The sequence below is a fragment of the Stegostoma tigrinum genome, chromosome 27, assembly GCF_030684315.1.
Source record: "Stegostoma tigrinum isolate sSteTig4 chromosome 27, sSteTig4.hap1, whole genome shotgun sequence".
NCBI lineage: Eukaryota > Metazoa > Chordata > Chondrichthyes > Orectolobiformes > Stegostomatidae > Stegostoma > Stegostoma tigrinum.
Window position 1 is genome coordinate 37,521,203 of NC_081380.1, and position 10,805 is coordinate 37,532,007.

The window sequence follows — 10,805 nt, forward strand, 5'->3', positions numbered from 1 at the left end:
TTACACAGGATATCTGGTCAGCGTGGACGAATTGGACAGAAGGGTCTGTTTCTGTTCTGTACATCTCTATAACTCTAATAGTTTCTGAAACACCCTTCCATCTCCTGAAAATTATGTGTAAAAGCTACATTGCAATGACTCTGTTTCCCCTGTGGATTGGGATCATGGCCTGGACTGCACTCCTTCAAAGTTTTGACACGCCCAGCTGTTTCCAGCATAGGGTATCATTTCAAGACAGGAACGTCCCCAAAAATGTTTCCTGCATTTCCTGCCTCTTTCTTTTCTTCTGGATTGCCACTCATCTGTCATTTTGAACTCTCTCTCTACCCACCTCCCAGGACACATAATCCAGAAAAGATGCAGCCTCCTTAATGACCACAACTGCCCGTCAAGCTTCACAAACTTGAACTCAAGCTCCTGGGGATATTTTCCACATACATAATCCCCCAACATAATGTGAATTGTCCAGATATTCCCACAGGAATTGCAAACAACAGAACTCACCATGATCTAAAAAAATGCATTTCCCTGATATTGAAATCCATCTGCAATGTGTTTACGCCTATTGTGAGCCCAAATGTGATCTATTGGAAAAGGAATAGCCCTGCCAGCGAGGTCCATATCCTACGAATGAGTAAAAGAAGTGATAGTAGAAAAGAACAAGAAATAAATAGAGAATTTCCATTCTTTTCATCTTCCTCCCACTTTTTTTTGTTTTCTTCCATAAATTGCTCCTTTATTATGTTCCTCTATTTTTTGTTTTACTCTTTACTTTCTTCACCATTTCATTCCTATTTTCTCTTTTATCTCTCTTTTTTCTCTTTCGTTCATTCTCCTATGCCTCCCTTTTCAATCTTCTTCCACTGTCTAATTCTCGTTTACTCCACTTTCATGTCTTCCTTCAATTTGTTACTCTCAATCTTATCTTTCTCTCCTGTTATCTCTTAAGCTCTCCTGTGCTCTTTTCCTTCGTTTTTCCTATAGAATTTTCCTTCCCTCTTCTTCCTATTCTTTTCCTCTCCTTTTCCCTATTATCCAATTTTCCTTCTCATTCCCCCTTTCAACAGATCATCTTTGAGCTCACACAATGGGCAGGTGAGTGCTTGTTTGGACGTCTTTTAGAGAAGTTTGAGGTGATGCATTTTGGTAGAAGAGCTAGGGAGAGGAATTATTGACTTGATCATCCAGTTCTAAGGAATTTGCAGGAACAGCGGGAGCCTGAGAATTCACGTACATTGATCTTTGAAAGTGGCAGGACAAACTGAGAAGGGGATTAGCAATGCAAATGGGATTTTAGGCTTCCAAAGTCAAGGTATTAAGTACAAGTACAGGGAATCTATTCTGAACATTTTGGTAAAGCTCTGTGCAGTTCTCAACTAGATTATTACATCCAGTTCTGGTGTCCACACTTGAGGGAGAATGTGAGGGAGTGAAGGGGTTCGACAGAATTGGTCACAAGACCTGGGAGTTTAGATCCCAAGGTTAGGCTGAGAAAAGGTGGTGTTGTTCTCTTTGGAACAAAAAGGACTGTGGGTGGGTTTAATAGACTTTTCATGGTTATGATAGGCTTAAATCACCTAAACAAAGAAAGACCCTTCCCACTGACTGATAGTACAGGAAGTAGGGGACATAGGGCAAGGGATACAGAGAAAACATGAGGAAAGGCAACCTCTTAGAAATTTACAAAATCATGAGCGGGGTAGATTGAATTAATAGTTATCTTTTCCCTAGGATGGGGGATTTCAAAACTAGGGATACATTTTTTAAGGTAAGAGGACAGAGATCTCTAAGAAAACGAGAGGCAAATATTTTACATAGAGATGGTTTATGTGTGGAATGAACTTCCTGAGGAAATGTTGGATGTGGTACAACATTTAAAAGCCATTTATGTAAATATATGAATAGGAAAGGTTTGCAGGGATATCGGACAGGGAGCAGACAGATGGGACTAATTTTATTTTGGGATTATGTTCAGCATGATCTGGTTGGACTGAAGGGTCTGTTTCTGCACTGTATGAATCTGGAAGAAGTGTTTTGGGCAGTGAATGGTAATGATTGAGAACTTGCTGCACATGACAACAGTGAGCGCAGAAACAATGAATAGCCTCAAAAGGAAATTGGATGAGTACTTGAGGAAATAAAGTTGCAGGGTGAGGCAGATTGAGATGCAAATTGGGATTGGCTGGTTTGCTCCATGGGGAGCTGGCATGGGTTGACGTATGGACTCCTTCTCTCCCATAAATGACCCTATAACTCAATCCTGCTCTTTTCTCTTTTCCCTTTTTTAATCTTTGTTCCTCCCAACACTTCTTTCTGCTGTTCTGGTCTCCCATTCTCCCCTATTCTTTCTCTTTCTGTTTCATTGTCCTTTACATGCAAACATGGGAATTAGGAGCAGGACTGGCCTCATGGTCTCTCAAGCCTGCTAACCCCATTCAATGAGATCATACTGATCTGGTTACTCTGCCATTCCATCTACCTCCAGTAACCTTTCACCTCTTCGCATATCAAGACTCTACCAAGCTCTGTCTTAAAAATATTCAAGGATTCACATCCACTGCCTTTGGAGAAAGAATTCCAAAGATTCACAGCTGACTGTGAGATAACATTTTTCTTAATTTCTTCCTTAATTGAATAGCAAACTTTAACCAATAATCCCTTGTTCTGGATTCCTCCACAACAGGAAACATTATTTCCACATCTATTCTCTTTCTATTCTCTCAAATCCTTGCACATTATTTAAATCTTAACTTTAAATTTATATCTCCAACATAAAGTAGGCTCAGCTGTCTAATTTTGTCTTTAGTTGACTTAAGGCTGATTTTTTGATAAATATTTACAAGCAAGTAATGCAACATTGTGAAGCTTTTGAAGTCATGTGACAGAAGAATTAACCAGCATCAGCTGACATCCAGTTATTGAACTGAAGTAAATTGATTGTGTCATCCTGTATCCATTCAGCTTCCTCACAGAATGAACAAACCTCCTGAGACCACAGTTCCTATTATTAAAAATATTCACCAAAAAAGGGAAGAACAAAAATAGAATCTTTGCCGATGATTGACTTTTGGTAAAAGTTGTCTAGATGGAGTAATTTGCTCAACAATTTAACATTTTTTTTCTCTGATTGATGTCAGTTTCTTCATTCCTGCCCAAAAGTGGCAGACCAATTGTCGCAGCATTGTTCTATATGAAAAGTCGAAGTCGTCAAAGTTGATAGATTCTCATGCGGGACAATGAGATGTTGGAAAGCCAACTGATTTTATTGAAAGATCATAACGGGCACCTAAACCTGCTCCCAATAATGTCTAGCAACACATACTCTGGAGCAACAACTAAAACTTTGATTTGTGTAATGTCCAAATGTAGGGTCATATCCCAAGATGCTTCACAGTGGCATTATCAAATGAAGATTGGCACAGAGTTAAAATAGATGATAAGCATTTTACTCAAACAGGTAGATTTCTAGAGGATTCTTTTTAAGAGAAGCGAGGAGTGAAAGTTTAGCAAAGAGTTTGACACAAATGCAACATTTTATGAGTCCATTCTATCTCAACCACCAGGAGGCCAAGTTTCTTCAACTGGGCCCTCGCAGACTTGTTCACCACTGAATGCTCATACAAAGCAAGCACTGCACACAATAGCTGCAGATAACAAGGTGTGGAGCTTGATACCAGGCAGCATCAGAGGAGCAGGAAGGCTGATGTTTCGGGTCTGGACCCTTTGTCAGAAATGATAGCTGCAGCTGGCTAGTTAACAATTTAGTCTTAGCGTCAACTGTCAGATTAACTTGAACCACTAAACTGCAGATGCCCCAAAGCTGGCATACAGATCAACAAAGTTGTAGGTTATCCAAATAACTCACAGTAATTTATGAATGGTTAGGATCTGGAACGTTCAGTTGCAGCTTACAGAAGAGACAATTGGCTTGACAGAAAGGCACATTGCAGGGCTACAGGGAAAATTCAGTGTGGCAAATGGCAAATTGTATTCTAGGATTTTTTTTTTGCATTCACCCACAAGGTTAAACAAGTAAAATTAATAAGAGTAAAAAAGGCATGAACTGTAGGATTTCAGCCTGACTTTACTTTCTGAAGAATGACACAGAATTGACTACAGAGAAATAGCAATTTGGCCCAACTGGTCTACACCAGCACTATGGTCCACCCACGCTTCCACACATGAATATTCATGCAGCCTATCAGTACATCTATCTGCTCATAGGGCCCTGTGGCACAATGGTTGTGTCCCTATCTCTGAATTGGCGGTCAAGTGCTACCTGCTCCAGAGGTCATGTCTGAATCGGTGGATTAAAAGTATTTATTCTTCTGTTCCTTCCTCATTATGTGCTGCTCTAGCTTTCCCTGAGATGAATTAATGCTACTTGCCTCAAACACGCCTTGCAATAGCACATTTCACATTCTTAGCATTCCCTCAGAAACGAGGTTTCTCCCAAATTTTATTGGGTTTATTGGTGACTAACCTATTTTCATGCCCCCTGGTGTATGCACTGACATTTAACTTCATCAATTTGTCGTGTCCCTCTCGAAGGTAGCAGAACCTAATGATACCTGACACCAAGAAGGTGCAGAGGGAGAGAGAGAGAGGGGGAGACAGTACACCTGTGTACTGCATGGTACACATGCCTGGCCAATGTTAACAGACTGCCCGTTTTTCCTTGCCAACATACAGATCAAAGTTGAGGCTTTATGGACTGCCGCCAGAACAGAATGCTGAAAATCTGAGCTAATGGTCTGGGCGAACAGATGTTTTGACACAAACATGAGGAGAGAAAGATGAAGGGTCTCCTATTTCAGCCAATTTGTCCTTCTCCACCTTCCTGCACTGCTTCCATTTCGACTGCACTGACAGACATGGTGGTGGTCACAGAGGGCTCTGTCATCATGGTTCTCAGTCTCTGGCAAATCAATCAGAGCCTGTTCACTTGCAAAATGATCACCCTGACAAGGTAATGAATACTGGGCACAAAGCAACACTCCTACTTAATTATATGCATGCTTCTGAGGTTGCAATGATATCTGTCTCCTCTGGCTCAATGCCCAAGCCAATAAATTGAACAAAAATTCAAAGTCATTGCTCTGTGCCAGTAGTAAAGAAGCCCTATGTTATCAAAAGTATCACTGTTCAGATGCAATGTTAAGTTGGATCCCTATCTGCCCAGTCCTATAGCATTTCTCTGAAGAAAGGCAATGGTGGATATTTCATCCTGGTACCACAGCCAACATTTACCCACATCTAATGTCACTAAAACACATTATATCTACGCCGTATTTCACAGACAGGCAACTGCTGCATGCAATCATGGCTGTTTTGTTTGCTTCATTATCCCAGACACTGCAATCTTGGTGTAAACAAGGAGACTGCTAGAGAAACTCAATAGATCTGGCAGCACATGTGGAGAAAGAGAAACAGAGCTAATGCTTTAAGTCTGGTATGAGCCTTCCTCAGAACCATTCCTGGAGTGTCTGCTTTCTGGGGGCTGGCCCTTGGCTGTGAATACTTCATCCTGGTGTGAGAGGTGACCCTATTGAGGTTTATAAAACCATAAGGGGCATGGATAGGATAAATAGACAAGGTCTTATTCCTGGGGTGGGGGAGTCCAAAACTAGAGAGGCATAGGTTTAAGGTGAGAGGGGAAAGATTCAAAAGGGGCAACCTTTTCATGCAGAGGGTGGTGTGTGTATGGAACGAGCTGCCAGAGGAAGTGGTAGAGGCTGGTACAATCACAACATTTAAAAGGCATCTGGATGGGTAAATGAGTAGGAAGGATTTAGAGGGAACTGGGCCAAATGCTGGAAAATGGGACTAGATTAATTTAGGATATCTGGTCAGCATGGACAAGTTGGGCCAAAGGGTTTGTTTCCATGCTGTGCATCTTTATGACTCTATTTGTCTTGACAATTTTTGTCAATTTTCTTGGAAGAGTTAAATTGGACTTGAAGTATTATCATTTATTCAACTTCTGTTCTGTGCTAGCCTACCATCCATAACTCCCTCATTTATCGACTCTTTTCATCTCTCTCTCTCTCCACCCATCTGCTTACTCCTCATCCTCCACCCGTCAGCATTGTCTTCAGCATTAATACCAGTTTTTCCTGGCTGCTGTCAGTTCTGATGAAGAACTGCTGGACTTGAATAGTCAACCCTGCTTTCTTCCCACTGATGTTGCCAGGCTCGCTGAATTTCACCAGCACTTTCAGGTTTCAGGTTTTTCTTTCAGTTCGCCAGTATTCATGGATCTTTGTTTTATTTTTCAGTCTCTCTCTTCACAGACACTGTTAGACTGGCTGCTTTTCTCCAGTACTTCCTGTTTTCATTTCACACCAGTCACTGAAAGTTTTAAAGTTCCTTGGGATGTCCTGATGCTGTGAAAGGTGTTGTTTAAATGCGAATTCTCCTTTTATTTGGCTGACTGCTGATGTCACTTGGTATGAGAAATCTTGAGTTTACTGAATGTCATCGGCATTTCTGTTCAGAGATGTGTCAGAGCTCGGTTTCTGATTGAAGGTGAGTTATAACAATTCCCTACAGCTGCTGGAAAGGTTGGCCACTAAACAAGGAGCAAGGGAAGGTCTCGGTTTCATTACGTTGCGTCTTGCGCCCTCCAGTGGCTGTAATTGCCACGGACAGACAGTTCAAACAGGGATAATGGGAACTGCAGATGCTGGAGAATTCCAAGATAATAAAATGTGAGGCTGGATGAGCACAGCAGGCCAAGCAGCATCTCAGGAGCACAAAAGCTGACGTTTCGGGCCTAGACCCTTCATCAGAGAGGGGGATGGGGAGAGGGTATAGTTTGAGGATCAGCGATAACAAGGCGTGAAGCTGGATGAAGACAGCAGGCCCAGCAGCATCAGAGGAGCCGGAAGGCTGACGTTTCGGACCTTGACCCTTCTTCAGGAAAAATCTAGCTTGAGGATCAATGGCTTTGAGAGGCAGGAGACTGAAATATCCTGAGGAAGGGTCACTGGACCTGAAACGTTAACTCTTTTTTCTCCTCCACAGATGCTGCCAGACCTGCTGAGCTTTTCCAGCAACTTTGCTTTTGTTCCTGATTTACAGCATCCGCAGTTCTCTTGGTTCTTGACTAAAATATCCTGTCTGTTGACCAAAGCAACCCTCTTTTCACTTCCTTTCACGTCAGCAAGGAAAGCGACTTCTCATTAAATCCAAATGACAACTCTTACGAAGTAAGGCAAGTCAGTCCAGAAACAATCATCAGTCCATTTCAATCCGGGGTAAAGACTTGACTGACGTCACTGAACTACTTCAGAGTTAGGTTTCATGCTCATTGCATTAATTTTGGAGCATATTCTTCTGGTTATGAACTTGAAATATTTTTAAGGTGTAATCTGTTCCTGAACAAATTAGTCCATTGCTTTGGATTTGATTCAACATTCTGAATGAAACTCAGGATCTTCAACTCACAATCTTGCCCTTTTTTAATACTCTGTTTTTGATTGTGCAAATTGACAACAAAGGACTAGTTTGACTAGGCTGTGGCTGCACTGGCCCTTCTCTGGGTATAAATAAGGGCTCAGAGGAAAAGTCACAATTCCACCACCCTGACTCCCCCAGTCCTCACTCCCCACTGCAGTCAGGCTGAATCTCCCACCAGGCCCATACTTTTGTCACCAGGACTTCAATTGATTTTAGTTATTCAGTAACAGAAACATCCAACGCTACAGCTACACATTTGCCCCAGGCTTCGAATTCAACAGTGTCTTGTTTAGGATTTGGGAAACAAGTAAGACAGACTTAAGCAATGCTTCTTGGCACATCAGAAGCCATTGACAGCTGACATTGCTATGTAAGCAATCTCTGGCAATCACTTTGCACACAGGAAGATCCCACAGAAAGCAAATAATACCATTTCTGTTTATTTATTCTGGTGGAGATGGTTATGTTGGCTCAGAAGCTAGAAGAACCCCCCATCCTTTCTTGAACAGTATGATCTATAGTGTCTCTCCAGAAAGCAACAAGAACTCACAGCCAGACTGAAGAACTACACTCACAGGGGTTTTAAACAGAGCGAAAGGTTTGCTCTTCTCTTGGGTAACTTGAGCAGAATCAAGTTACAATGTGGGTCATCTATCTGAGTTACCAGCTGAATTGTAACATCAAAGTTGGGAAGGATAATTGAAAATAAAATGTAATTTATTAAAGTATCATTCACAGACAAATTATACAAATATACAACCAGAAAAGTAGAAGTGCACTTTATTATGGTCACTCACCAGGTCACAGTCCTGGACCTCCCTCTCTATAACATCAATATGGGTATCCCATTGCTGTATCGACTACGATGTTCAATAAGACAGCTCCCCTCCATGTTCCCAAGGACCATTAAAGATGAGCATCATGTGCTGATCTTATCAGTGGCCCCCACATTGGATGAACAACTATATTTTTTAAAATGTATTCCTTTATAACCAAAGCTATATTTTTCATTGTGGCTGTCAAATTTATCAGCTATACTACAATGACCAGGTAGGTTCCAGTTGAATCTACTGTCTTAGGGCGGCACGGTGGCTCAGTGGTTAGCACTGCAGCCTCACAGCACCAGGACCCAGGTTCGATTCCAGCCTTGGGTAACTGTCTGTGTGGAGTTTGCACATTCTCCCTGTGTCTGCGTAGGCTTCCTCTACGTGCTCTGGTTTCCTCCCACAGTTCAAAGATGTGCAGGCTAGATGGATTGGCCATGCTAAATTGCCCGTAGTGTTCAGGGGTGTGTGGGTTATAGGGGGATGGGTCTGGGTGGGATGCTTCAAGGGGCAGTGTGGACTTGTTGGGCCGAAGGGCCTGTTTCCACACTGTAGGGAATCTAATCTAAGAAAAATTAAATGATGTCAAGTTAGAGCAGGGATAAATGTGAATCATTCATCCTGAACCTGGATTAGGAAGTATCCCAGTTAAGTAGTATTCCTGAGACTCATGATCCCGAATGGAAATGATATAAGTAGTAGAATTAGAATCAGCTGTGATGTGCCTGAGATGTAAAGGAAAGAATATTTCCATTTTGCTGGTGTCTATCACAACCTCAGGACATTCTAGAGTGTTGTAAGGCCTTTGGACTGTTGTAATGTAGGAAGTGCCTCAGCAAGCTGCTGAATGCATAATGACAGACCAGAAATTTCAAATTAGTGATGTTGATTGAGAGATGACTATTGCCTAGGACACCAGGGGTAACTCAGCTGCTCTTTCTCAATGGTACATTGGGATTTTTACATCTGAGAAACCAGCTGGGGCTTTATTTTTACAACTCCTCTGAGAGACAGCACCTCCGACAGCAGAGCACTCACTTACAACAGACTCCAGATCAGGTATTGCAGTCCCCAGAGTTTGAACCCACAACCTGCCTTCTCAGAGGTAGGAAGGCTTACCCATTAAGCTGGAACACAATCAACGATTCTACAGAGATGCAGTAGAAAGGAGGAAATTGGCAAATGGAGAAATAAAGCTGCCTGCGTTCAGTGCGTCAGTGTTGTTGATGTTTGAAGAGTGATTCTGCCAAACCTCATATCCTGTGGGGAAAGTCAGAGGAATGGGTCAGAAGGAGATTGCAGGTCTGATTCCCCTTCATAGGCATGGACCTCTGTGGCATTGAAACATAGCAACAGAGGAAGGCCATTCAGCCCACAAAGTTTGTTCTGTCAGCTAATTAAATCAGGGGTGGCCCGTACCATAATTCCACCTCACTGTCATCGCTCTATAAACCATCACACTTAGGTCGAATAAATATTCGTCAACCTCAGCTCCAAAAGTTTTCAATTGGCCAACAGCCTCAACAGTTTTTAGGAAGAGAAAGTTATAGATTTCCACTGCCTTCTCTTTGTCTAAGGAATTGCTTCCTGAATAGCCTGGCTGTAATTTTCTGGCTACACCCCACTTTGAACTCCTTCCAGCAGAAGACAGAGAATCACTCTGTCTATCTTTATTGTTGTCGATCCATCTTCAACTATTACTGACATGAAACAGTGCACCACTTTCCTGTTTCTTTCCACCAAGGCACTGCTAAAGTTCAGAGCTTCTCATTTCAATCTGGTCAGTGGGACGTGTACAATATTGGCAAGATAACATGGGTAGAGAATGGAAGGAGTTCCCAATGGGCAGATGTCACTGGAAGGACCACAGTACTAAATGTACTTTTGGGTCCAGCAAGGGGCATTTATTCTGCGCTACCCACCGTTCACTTTTATGCATCTGACTGATCATAGTTAAAAGATTTCTAAATCCCATCCTAGTGTCCATTGTTCTGTATACACAGAAACACAATTCTCATTCCTTCATTGCAACATGCAATAACCAGGCTATGGATTCTGTACCTTATTTTCTAATAATTGCACTCCCTGTCCTCAGGATTAAACCTAACTATGAAACTCACACGTCAGCCTGGGTTCCCTGAAGTATCTGAACTCCAGAGGACAATTGGAGTAGTTATTCCAAGTGGGAAGTGAGGAGAAATGCGTTACTGCTGAGACATACACCTGAAGGATCAGGAGAAAGTACACTTTGTGCCCATTGTCTGAAGCCACTCTTAAAGAACGAGCATGAGCAAGGCACCAGGACATCGTGTTCGTACAGGTTCTCCTTCAAAAATGAAGCAGATGCCTAGGGACAAGGAGGAAGTACTATTTTTGTATTTCAAAAATTAGCCTGAGTATCAATTTTTTTTCTGATGAGGGGTCTTGGCCAAAACTTCAGCTTTTGTGCTCCTAAGATGCTGCTTGGCCTGCTGTGTTCATCCAGCCCCACATTTTGTTATCAGGAAAAACCGCACCTGG